The 12398-nt window shown below is 38.4% G+C and overlaps 1 non-coding gene across 1 annotated transcript; it reads right to left on the bottom strand.

Annotated features, from left to right (window-relative positions):
- Nucleotides 1-6549: 6549 nt before the first annotated feature.
- On the bottom strand, nucleotides 6550-6657 carry LOC112725329 (small nucleolar RNA R71). Its single transcript, XR_003164444.1, has one exon. It is a non-coding gene; the product is annotated as a small nucleolar RNA R71 (small nucleolar RNA).
- Nucleotides 6658-12398: the final 5741 nt, after the last annotated feature.

Here is a 12398-nt window from a genome sequence, read left to right on the forward strand (position 1 = left end):
CAAAATTTAAATTTAAAATTTTAAAAATCAAACCTTTTCAAAATTTAAATCTTCTTCAAATCTTTATCTTATAGTGTTGATTTTTTTTAAAATTCAAATTTCAAAACCTTTTAATTTAAAAACTTATCTTCTCTTACCTAACTTATCTTATCTTTTTTAATCTTAAAAATCTTTTTTCAAACCTTTTCTCTTATTTATTTTATTTTATTTTATTTTCCTTTGCTTGTTTATTTGTTTTTGTTTTTAATTTTTATTAGTTACTATGAGTTCTCACCCCGTCACTTTGAGTTTGGTCCTAATGCTGTTGAAAGGAATGAAAGCTATAATAGGAACATGCATCAAGGTCAAAACAATCAAAGATGGAAGGAGCCACGAGGATCTGATCAACCCTTTAGGAAACAACACCCTCCAAGATACCATGGACAACGACCATCCTACAATGCATGCCAAGACAATAGTTATGGTGGACCCTTTCGTGACAAACCACCTCCACCAAATTACAATGGTCAAGAGCCATTCCAGGGAGCGTACCAAGATGATAGATATGGTGGACCCCTTGTAGTTACCAACAAGTCCCATCATATGCTTATGAACCACCTCCACAACATACCTTTGAACCACCAAACTCACAGGCCCCTTTACACCATGCACCTCCATATGACCTCAACCCCTATCCACCCCAATTCCAACCCAATTACCCCAAGGACCACCACTTCCATATGCACCATGTCCATATCCATCGACCCAAGAATTACAGGCTCGCCTCAAGAAAACAGTAGATCAATTTCATGCAACCCTTCACCAACTGGAGCAAGCAATAAATCGATTACCCTCCCGACGTTCAGACACTCAAGGAACCCCCATGGCTTCATGTGGAGAATCTACTGAATAACGCAGCATGAAGGAGAAGCTAGAAGCTCCGGTGGACAGTAAAGAGCATGACTTTGTACTGGAACAAGTGGAGGAAGCCGAAATTATCAAAGAAGAAGAAGTGGTCGAAGACTTAGGAGATGCGGAACATCCATGGGAAAGCCCAGTCATAAAGCCCCCTTCTAAGGAGTTTAAATCTGTTGTTGAGGAGGGTGTACAACCTCCAAGGCATATCATGGTTGAAGACTTTGAAGGGGATGATCAAGAGATGGATTCAATCATTGATAAATTCTTATCTACATTTGAATCCTCTCCCATTGGATTTGACATGGAGATTAAAGAAGAAAAAGCACAACCTCCCATGCCCTTGGTGAACAATGAAGAAGAGATTGAATTGGAAGAAAGCTACCAAGAGGAAGAGGTTGAAATTGAAGAAGCTTGCAAAGAGGTGGAAGTTGTCAAAGAGGAGCCCAAGGGAATGGAGCTGGAGATCACCTTGCCAAGAGTTTTCTTTATAATTATTAATTTATTTTTCTTACCATTTAAATTACTTGTTCCTTATTTCAAAAAAAAAAACCAACGATACTTTTCCATAACCAATAATAAATCATACTTCCCTACAATTCCTTGAGAAGACGACCCGATGTTTAAATACTTCGGTTATAAATTTTATTGGGTTTTGTTACTTGTGACAACCAAATTTTTGTACAAAAGGATTTTCTGTCAGTTTAGAAACTATACCTACAACGCGATAATTTTTATAAAAATTCTTTATTGACAGAATCCCAATCGTTCAAAATAGTTGATAAACCCATATTTTATGATTCATTTTGTTCTCAATTAAATGTTTTTATCAATTCTTCACCCATTTATTCATATGAATTGCATGGTTTTACTTTTCCTTCCTTATTTTATGATATATGTGAAAACATGTTTCCTATTCTTTAAAAATATTAAATTTAATTATCCTTCATTACCATTCGATGCCGTAATTTGTGTGTTAAGTATTTCAGGTCTCATACGGCAGGAATGGCTTAAAGGACAGAAAGGAAACATACAAAAATGGAGTTTTGAAGAAAAGGCAGCGACGCGAACGCATGGATGATGCGGACGCGTGCCTAGCGCGAAATGGAACTGATGCGAACGCATGAACGATGCGGACGCGTGCCTTGAGCAGAACACAAATGACATGTACGCGTGACCGACGCATACGCATGACCAGGGAAAACTCCAAACCACGCGAACACATGACCCACGCGCACGCGTGACGGACGCCACGTACAGGAATCTGCAGAAAATGCCCCCAGTAATTTCTGGACCCTTTTTCGGCCCAAATCCAAGCCAGAAACACAGAATATAAGCCAGAGAATGGAGGAATCAAAAGGGAGACGTAATGACAACATTCATAATATACAATTTTAGGATCTAGATGTAGTTTTTAGAGAGAGAGGCTCTCTCCTCTCTCTCAAGTTTTAGGATTAGGATTCCTTTTATTTTATTTCATGATTACTACTTTAATGCCAGGTTCAATGTTCCTTTAATTAATGTTTCTCTTCTACTTTTATTTATTCCAATGCTTTTACTTGTTAGTGTTCCAATTTAGCTTATGAATTGATGAGCGGATAATTTATACGCTTTTTGGCATTGTTTTTAGTAGAATCTAGTTACTTTTAGGGATGTTTTTATTAGTTTTTATGTTAAATTTACATCTCTGGACTTTACTATGAGTTTGTGTGTTTTTCTGTGATTTCAGATATTTTCTGGTTGAAATTGAGGGACTTGAGCAAAAATCAGATTCAGAGGTTGAAGAAGGACTGCTGATGCTGTTGGATTCTGACCTCCCTGCACTCAAAGTGAATTTTCTGGAGCTACAGAACTCAAAATGGCGCGCTTCCAATTGCTTTGGAAAGTAGACATCCAGGGCTTTCCAGAAATGTATAATAGTTTATACTTTGGCCGAGTATAGAAGATGTAAAAGGGCGTTGAACTCCAGTTCTACGCTGCTGTCTGGAGTTAAACGCCAGAAACAAGTCACAAACCAGAGTTGAACGCCAGAAATACGTTACAACCTGGTGTTCAACTCCAAAAAGAGCCTCTGCACGTGTAACATTCAAGCTCAGCCCAAGCACACACCAAGTTGGCCCTGGAAGTGGATTTATGCATCAATTACTTACTTCTGTAAACCCTAGTAGCTAGTTTATTATAAATAGGACTTTTTACTATTGTATTAGACATCTTTGGATCTTTTGGAACATCTTTGGATGCCTGGTTCTTAGATCATGGGGGCTGGCCATTCGGCCATGCCTGGACCTTTCACTTATGTATTTTCAACGGTAGAGTTTCTACACTCCATAGATTAAAGTGTGGAGCTCTGCTGTTCCTCAAAGATTAATGCAAAGTACTACTGTTTTTCTATTCAATTCAACTTATTCCGCTTCTAAGATATTCATTCGCACTTCAACCTGAATGTGATGAACGTGACAATCATCATCATTACTTATGAACGCGTGCCTGACAACCACTTCCGTTCTACCTTAGATTGAATGAGTATCTCTTGGATCTCTTAATCAGAATCTTCGTGGTGTAAGCTAGATTGATGGCGGCATTCATGAGAATCCGGAAAGTCTAAACCTTGTCTGTGGTATTCTGAGTAGGATTTAGGGATTGAATGACTGTGACGAGCTTCAAACTCGCGAGTGCTGGGCGTAGTGACAGACGCAAAAGGAGGGTGAATCCTATTCCAGTATGATCGAGAACCTCAGATGATTAGTCGTGCTGTGACAGAGCATTTGGACCATTTTCACAAGAGGATAGGATGCAGCCATTGGCAAGGGTGACGCCTCCAGACGATTAGCCATGCAGTGACAGCGCATCGGACCATTTTCCAGAGAGGATCAAAAGTAGCCATTGACAACGGTGATGTCCTTACATAAAGCCAGCGATGGAAAGGAGTAAGATTGATTGGATGAAGACAGCAGGAAAGCAGAGGTTCAGAGGAACGAATGCATCTCTATACGCTTATCTGAAATTCTAACCAGTGAATTACATAAGTATTTCTATCCCCTTCTATTTATCTTTTAATTATCTAATTATCTAATCCAATCACATTTGAATCCGCTTGACTGAGATTTACAAGGTGACCATAGCTTGCTTCAAGCCGACAATCTCCGTGGGATCGACCCTTACTCACGTAAGGTTTATTACTTGGACGACCCAGTGCACTTGCTGGTTAGTTGTGCGAAGTTGTGATAAAGAGTTGAGATTACAATTGAGCGTACCATGTTGATGGCGCCATTGATGATCACAATTTCGTGCACCAAGTTTTTGGCGCCATTGCCGGGGATTGTTCGAGTTTGGACAACTGACGGTTCATCTTGTTGCTCAGATTAGGTAATTTTCTTTTTGTTTTCTTTTCAAAAATTTTTCAAAAATCTTTCAAAAATTTCTCCTTTGTTTTCGAAAAAAAATTTTAAATAAAAATGTTTTCAAAAATATATTTTTTCTTCAGAATTTTTAAGAATGAATTCTAGTGTTTCATGAAGCATGTTGAAGCCTGGCTGGCTGTAAAGCCATGTCTAATCCTTCTGGGTAGGGAATGTCAGGCGTGTCATGTCTGAGTTACATACTAAAGCTTGGCTGGCTATTAAGCCATGCTTGACCCTTTGATTGGAGTTTTAGACTAAAGAGCATAAGATTCCTGGAATTCATATTAAAAATTTTGGAATCCTTATTTTTCTTTTTCAAAATGATTTTCGAAAAAAAAATTAAAAGAAAATACAAAAAAATCATAAACTCATAAAAATAAAAAAAAAATATTTTGTATTTCTTGTTTGAGTCTTGAGTCAGATTTAAAGTTTGGTGTCAATTGCATATTCATCTTGCATTTTTTGAAAATTCATGCATTCATAGTGTTCTTCATGATCTTCAAGTTGTTCTTGGTAAGTCTTCTTGTTTGATCTTGATGTTTTCATGTTTTGTGTCTTTTCATGTTTTTCATGTGCATTTTTGCATCCATAGAGTCTAAACATGAAAGATTTCTAAGTTTGGTGTCTTGCATGTTTTCTTTGCATATAAAAATTTTCAAAAATAAGTTCTTGATGTTCATCTTGACATTCAAAGTGTTCTTGGTATTCATCTTGACATTCATAGCATTCTTGCATGCATTCATTGTTTTGATCCAAAATTTTCATGCATTGAGTCTTTTTCATGTTTTTCCCTCTCATCATTAAAAATTCAAAAATAAAAAAAATATCTTTCCCTTTTTCTCTCATCAAATTCGAAAATTTGAGTTGACTTTTTCAAAAATTTTTAAAATATAGTTGTTTTTATGAGTCAAATCAAATTTTCAATTTAAAAATCTTATCTTTTTCAAAATCTTTTTCAAAAATCAAATCTTTTTCATTTTTCTTAGTTATTTTTGAAAATTTTAAAATATTTTTCAAAAATCTTTTTCTTATCTTTATCACATAATTTTCAAAAATAACATCATCAATTAATGTTTTGATTCAAAAATTTCAAGTTTGTTACTTACTTGTTAAGAAAGATTCAAACTTTAAGTTCTAGAATCATATCTTGTGATTTCTTGTGAATCAAGTCATTAATTGTGATTTTAAAAATCAAACCTTTTTCAAAACCAATTTCAATCATATCTTTTCAAAAATATCTTCTTATCATATTTTTTTCAAAAACTTGATTTCAAAATATCTTTTCTAACTTCCTAACTCCTTATCTTTTCAAAATTTGTTTCAACTAACTAACTAACTTTTTGTTTGTTTCTTATCTTTTTCAAAACTACCTAACTAACTCTCTCTCTCTCTCTAATTTTTGAAAATATCTTCCCTCTTTTTCAAAATTTCTTTTTTTATTGACTAATTATTTTAATTTTTTATTTTAATTTTCGAAAAATTACTAACCTTTTTCAAAAACTATTTTCGAAAATCCTTCTCCCTCATCTCCTTCTAATTATTTATTCATCTACTAACACTTCTCTTCATCTCACATCACTGCTCCTATCCTTACCCTTATGTTTGGATTCTTCATTCTTCTTCACCCCTATTCCTTTTCTTCTTCTACTAACAATAAGGAACCTCTTTACTGTGACATAGAGGATTCCTCTTCTTTTCTTATTCTCTTCTCTTTCTTATGAGCAGGAACAAGGAAAAAGGCATTCTTGTTGAAGCTGATCCAGAACCTGAAAGGACTCTGAAGAGGAAACTAAGAGAAGCTAAATTACAACAATCCGGAGACAACCTTATTGAAAATTTCGAACAAGTAAAGGAGATGGCAGCCGAACCCAACAACAATAATGCAAGGAGAATGCTTGGTGACTTTACTGCACCTAATTCCAATTTACATGGATGAAGCATCTCCATTCCTGCCATTGGAGCAAACAACTTTGAGCTGAAATCTCAGCTAGTTTCTCTGATGCAGCAGAACTGCAAGTTTCATGGACTTCCATCTGAAGATCCTTTTTAGTTCTTAACTGAATTCTTGCAGATATGTGATACTGTTAAGACTAATGGAGTAGATCCTGAAGTCTATAGGCTCATGCTTTTCCCTTTTGCTGTAAGAGACAGAGCTAGAGTGTGGTTGGACTCTCAACCCAGAGATAGCCTGAACTCTTGGGACAAGCTGGTCATGGCTTTCTTAGCCAAGTTCTTTCCTCCTCAAAAGATGAGCAAGCTTAGAGTGGATGTTCAAACCTTCAGACAGAAAGAAGGTGAATCCCTCTATGAAGCTTGGGAAAGATACAAGCAACTGATCAAAAAGTGTCCTTCTGACATGCTTTCAGAATGGACCATCCTGGATATATTCTATGATGGTCTATCTGAATTGGCTAAGATATCATTGGATACTTCTGCAGGTGGATCCATTCACCTAAAGAAAACGCCTGCAAAAGCTCAAGAACTCATTGACATGGTTGCTAATAACCAGTTCATGTACACTTCTGAAAGGAATTTTGTGAATAATGGGACGCCTATGAAGAAAGGAGTTCTTGAAATTGATACTCTGAATGCCATATTGGCTCAGAATAAAATATTGACTCAGCAAGTCAATATGATTTCTCAGAGTCTGAATGGAATGCAAGCTACATCCAACAGTACTCAAGAGGCATCTTCTGAAGAAGAAGCTTATGATCCTGAAAACCCTGCAATAGCAGAGGTAAATTATATGGGTGAACCTTATGGAAACACCTATAACCCACCATGGAGAAATCATCCAAATTTCTCATGGAAGGATCAAAAGCCTCAACAAGGCTTTAATAATGGTGGAAGAAATAGGTTTAACAATAGTAAACCTTTTCCATCATCCACTCAGCAACAGATAGAGAAATCTGAACAAAATACCTCTAATTTAGCAAACTTAGTCTCTGATCTATCTAAGGTCACTGTGAGTTTCATGAATGAAACAAGGTCATCCATTAGAAATTTGGAGGCACAAGTGGGCCAGCTGAGTAAAAGGATCACTGAAATCCCTCCTAGTACTCTCCCAAGCAATACAGAAGAAAATCCAAAAGGAGAGTGCAAGGCCATTGAATTAATCACCATGGCCGAACCTGTGAAGGAAGGAGAGGACGTGAATCCCAAGGAGGAAGACCTCCTGGGACGTCCAGTGATCAATAAGGAGCTTCCCTTTGAGGAACCAAAGGAATCTGAGACTCATCTAGAGACCATAGAGATTCCATTAAACCTCCTTATGCCATTCATGAGCTCTGATGAGTATTCATCCTCTGAAGAGAATGAGGACGTTACTGAAGAGCAAGATGCCAAGTTTCTTGGTGCAATCATGAAGCTGAATGCCAAATTATTTGGTATTGAGACTTGGGAAGATGAACCTCCCTTGTTCACCAATGAACTAAGTGATATGGATCAACTGAGATTGCCTCAGAAGAAACAGGATCCTGGAAAGTTCTTAATACCTTGTACCATAGGCATCATGACCTTTGAAAAGGCTCTGTGTGACCTTGGTTCAGGGATAAAACTCATGCCCCTCTCTGTAATAGAGAAACTGGGAATCTATGGGGTGCAAGGCACTAAAATCTCATTAGAGATGGCAAACAATTCAAGAAAACAGGCTTATAGACAAGTAGAGGACATGTTAGTAAAGGTTGAAGGCCTTTACATCCCTGCTGATTTCATAGTCCTAGATACTGGGAAGGATGAGGATGAATTCATCATCCTTGGAAGACCCTTCCTAGCCACAGCAAGAGCTGTGATTGATGTGGACAGAGGAGAATTGATCCTTCAATTAAATGAGGACAACCTTGTGTTTAAAACTCAAGGATCTCTCTCTGTACCCATGGAGAGGAAGCACAGTAAGCTTCTCTCATTGCAGAGTCAACCAGAGCTCCCACAGTCAAACTCTAAGTTTGGTGTTGGGAGGCCACAACCAAACTCTAAGTTTGGTGTTGAACTCCCATATCCAAACTCTAAGTTTAGTGTTGGAGAGTCTCAACAATGCTCTAAACATCTGTGAGGCTCCATGAGAGCCCACTGTCAAGCTATTGACATTAAAGAAGCGCTTGTTGGGAGGCAACCCAATTTTTATCTAATTTCTATTTTTATTGTTCTTCATGTTTTATTAGGTTCATGATCATGTGGAGTCACAAAATAAATATAAAAATTGAAAACAGAATTAAAAACAGCAGAAAAAAAATCACACCCTGGAGGAAGACCTTACTGGCGTTTAAACGCTAGTAAGATGCATCTGGCTGGCGTTCAACGCCAGAACAGAGCATGGTTCTGGCGCTGAACGCCCAAAATAGGCAGCATCTGGGCGTTTGAACGCCAGAATTGTACCCTGGAGAAGAGCTGGCGCTGAACGCCCAGAACAAGCATGGTTCTGGCGTTCAACGCCAGAAATGGGCAACAAATGGGCGTTCAACACCCAGAACAAGCACCAATCTGGCGCTGAACACCCAGAGTTGTGTGCAAGGGCATTTTACATGCCCAATTTGGTGCAAGGTTGTAAATCCTTGAACACCTCAGGATCTATGGACCCCACAGGATCCTCACCTACCTCCACTCATTTCTTCTCACCCCTCTTTCACACAATCCCATAAACACTCTTCTCCAAAACTCTTCACCAATCATCTCAATCTCTCTTCCCTATCACCACTTCACCACTCACATCCATCCACTCTTCCCCATAAACCTACCTCATAAACTCCACCTACCTTCAAAATTCAAAATCAATTTCCCACCCAAAACCCACCCTTATGGCCGAACCTTACCCCCCTCCCTTCCCTATATATAGCCCTTCATTCTTCCTCATTTTCACACAACAAAACCCTCTCTTCCCCTTCTTGACCGAAACACATCTCCCTCTCCCTCTCCTCCATTTCTTCTTCTTCTTCATCTCTTCTTTCTTCTCTTGCTCGAGGGCGAGCAATATTCTAAGTTTGGTATGGTAAAAGCATAAGCTTTTCGTTTTTCTATTACCATTGATGGCACCTAAGACCGGAGAATCCTCTAGAAAAGGGAAAGGGAAGACAAAAGCTTCCACCTCCGAGTCATGGGAGATGGAAAGATTTATCTCCAAAGCTCATCAAGACCACTTCTATGATGTTGTGGCCAAGAAGAAGGTGATCCATGAGGTCCCTTTCAAGCTCAAGAAGAATGAGTATCCGGAGATCCGACATGAAATCCAAAGAAGAGGTTGGAAAGTTCTAACAAAACCCATCCAACAAGTCGGCATCCTAATGGTTCAAGAGTTCTATGCCAATGCATGGATCACTAGGAACCATGATCAAAGTAAGAACCCGGACCCAAAGAATTATCTCACCATGGTTCAGGGGAAATACTTAGATTTTAGTCCGGAAAATGTGAGGTTAGCGTTCAACTTGCCTATGATGCAAGGAGATGCACGCCCCTACATTAGAAGGGTCAACTTTAATCAAAGGTTGGACCAAGTCCTCATGGACATATGTGTGGAAGAAGCTCAATGGAAGATTGACTCCAAAGGCAAGCCGGTTTAACTAAGAAGACTGGACCTCAAGCCTGTGGCTAGAGGATGGTTGGAGTTCATCCAACGCTCCATCATCCCCACTAGCAACCGATCTGAAGTTACTGTGGATCGGGCCATCATGATTCATAGCATCATGATTGGAGAGGAAGTAGAAGTTCATGAAGTCATCTCCCTTGAATTCTACAAAATAGCCGAAAAGCCCTCTCCTGGGGCAAGGCTAGCTTTTCCTCATCTTATTTGCCATCTATGTTACTCAGCTGGAGCTTTCATAGAAGGAGACATTCCCATTGAGGAAGAGAAGCCCATCACTAAGAAAAGGATGGAGCAAGCAAGAGAGCCTATTCATGGAGCTCAAGAGGCGCATGAAGCTCATCACCATGAGATCCCGAAGATGCCTCAAATGCATTTCCCTCCACAAAACTATTGGGAGAAAATCAACACCTCCCTAGGAGAATTAAGTTCCAACATGGGACAATTAAGGGTGGAACATCAAGAGCACTCCATCATCCTTCATGAAATTAGAGAAGATCAAAAAGCAATGAGGGAGGAGCAACAAAGACAAGGAAGAGACATAGAAGAGCTCAAGGACATCATTGGTTCCTCAAGAAGGAAACGCCACCATCACTAAGGTGGACTCATTCCTTGTTCTTACACTCTCTGTTTTTCGTTTTCTATGTTAAGTGCTTATCTATGTTTGTGTCTTATTACATGATCATTAGTAGTTAGTAACTATGTCTTAAAGTTATGAATGTCCTATGAATCCATCACCTCTCTTAAATGAAAACTGTTTTAATTCAAAAGAACAAGAAGTACATGAGTTTCGAACTTATCCTTGAACTTAGTTTAATTATATTGATGTGGTGCCAATGCTTCTTGTTTTCTGAATGAATGCTTGAACAGCGCATATGTCTTTTGAAGTTGTTGTTTAAAAATGTTAAATATGTTGGGTCTTGAAAGAATGATGACAAGGAGACATGTTATTTAATAATCTAAAAAATCATAAAAATGATTCTTGAAGCAAGAAAAAGCAGCAAAAAACAAAGCTTGCAGAAAAAAAAATAGGCGAAAAAAAATAGAAAGAAAAAGAAAAAGCAAGCAGAAAAAGCCAAAAGCTCTTAAAACCAAGAGGCAAGAGCAAAAAGCCAATAACCCTTAAAACCAAAAGGCAAGGGCAAATAAAAAGGATCCCAAGGCTTTAAGCATCAGTGGATAGGAGGGGCTAAGGAATAAAATCCTGGTCTAAGCGGCTAAACCAAGCTGTCCCTAACCATGTGCTTGTGGCGTGAAGGTGTCAAGTGAAACTTGAGGCTGAGCGGTTAAAGTCAAGGTCCAAAGAAAAAAAAAGAGTGTGCTTAAGAACCCTGGACACCTCTAATTGGGGACTTTAGCAAAGCTGAATCACAATCTGAAAAGGTTCACCCAATTATGTGTCTGTGGCATTTATGTATCCGGTGGTAATACTGGAAAACAAAGTGCTTAGGGCCACGGCCAAGACTCATAAAATAGCTGTGTTCAAAAATCATCATACTGAACTAGGAGAATCAATAACACCATCTGAACTCTGAGTTCCTATAGAAGCCAATCATTCTGAACTTCAATGGATAAAGTGAGATGCCAAAACTATTCAAGAGGCAAAAAGCTACAAGTCCCGCTCATCTGATTGGAGCTATGTTTCATTGATAGTTTGGAATTTATAATATATTCTCTTCTTTTTATCCTATTTGATTTTCAGTTGCTTGGGGACAAGCAACAATTTAAGTTTGGTGTTGTGATGAGCGGATAATTTATACGCTTTTTGGCATTATTTTTAGTATGTTTTTAGTAAAATCTAGTTACTTTTAGGGATGTTTTTATTAGTTTTTATGTTAAATTCACATCTCTGGACTTTACTATGAGTTTGTGTATTTTTCTGTGATTTCAGGTATTTTCTGGCTGAAATTGAGGGACTTGAGCAAAAATCAGATTCAGAGGTTGAAGAAGGACTGCTGATGCTGTTGGATTCTGACCTCCCTGCACTCAAAGTGGATTTTCTGTAGCTACAGAACTCATAATGGCGCGCTTCTAATTGCTTTAGAAAGTAGACATCCAGAGCTTTCCAGAAATGTATAATAGTCCATACTTTGGCCGAGTTTAGATGACGTAAAAGGGCGTTGAACGCCAGTTCTACGCTGCTGTCTGGAGTTAAACGCCAGAAACAAGTCACAAACCAGAGTTGAACGCCAGAAATACGTTACAACCTGGCGTTCAACTCCAGAAAGAGTCTCTGCACGTGTAACATTCAAGCTCAGCCCAAGCACACACCAAGTGGGCCCGGAAGTGGATTTATGCATCAATTACTTACTTCTGTAAACCCTAGTAGCTAGTTTATTATAAATAGGACTTTTACTATTGTATTAGACATCTTTGGATCTTTTGGAACATCTTTGAACATCTTTGGATGCCTGGTTCTTAGATCATGGGGGCTGGCCATTCGGCCATGCCTGGACCTTTCACTTATGTATTTTCAACGGTAGAGTTTCTACACTCCATAGATTAAGGTGTGGAGCTCTGCTGTTCCTCAA

The sequence above is a fragment of the Arachis hypogaea genome, chromosome 11, assembly GCF_003086295.3.
Source record: "Arachis hypogaea cultivar Tifrunner chromosome 11, arahy.Tifrunner.gnm2.J5K5, whole genome shotgun sequence".
NCBI lineage: Eukaryota > Viridiplantae > Streptophyta > Magnoliopsida > Fabales > Fabaceae > Arachis > Arachis hypogaea.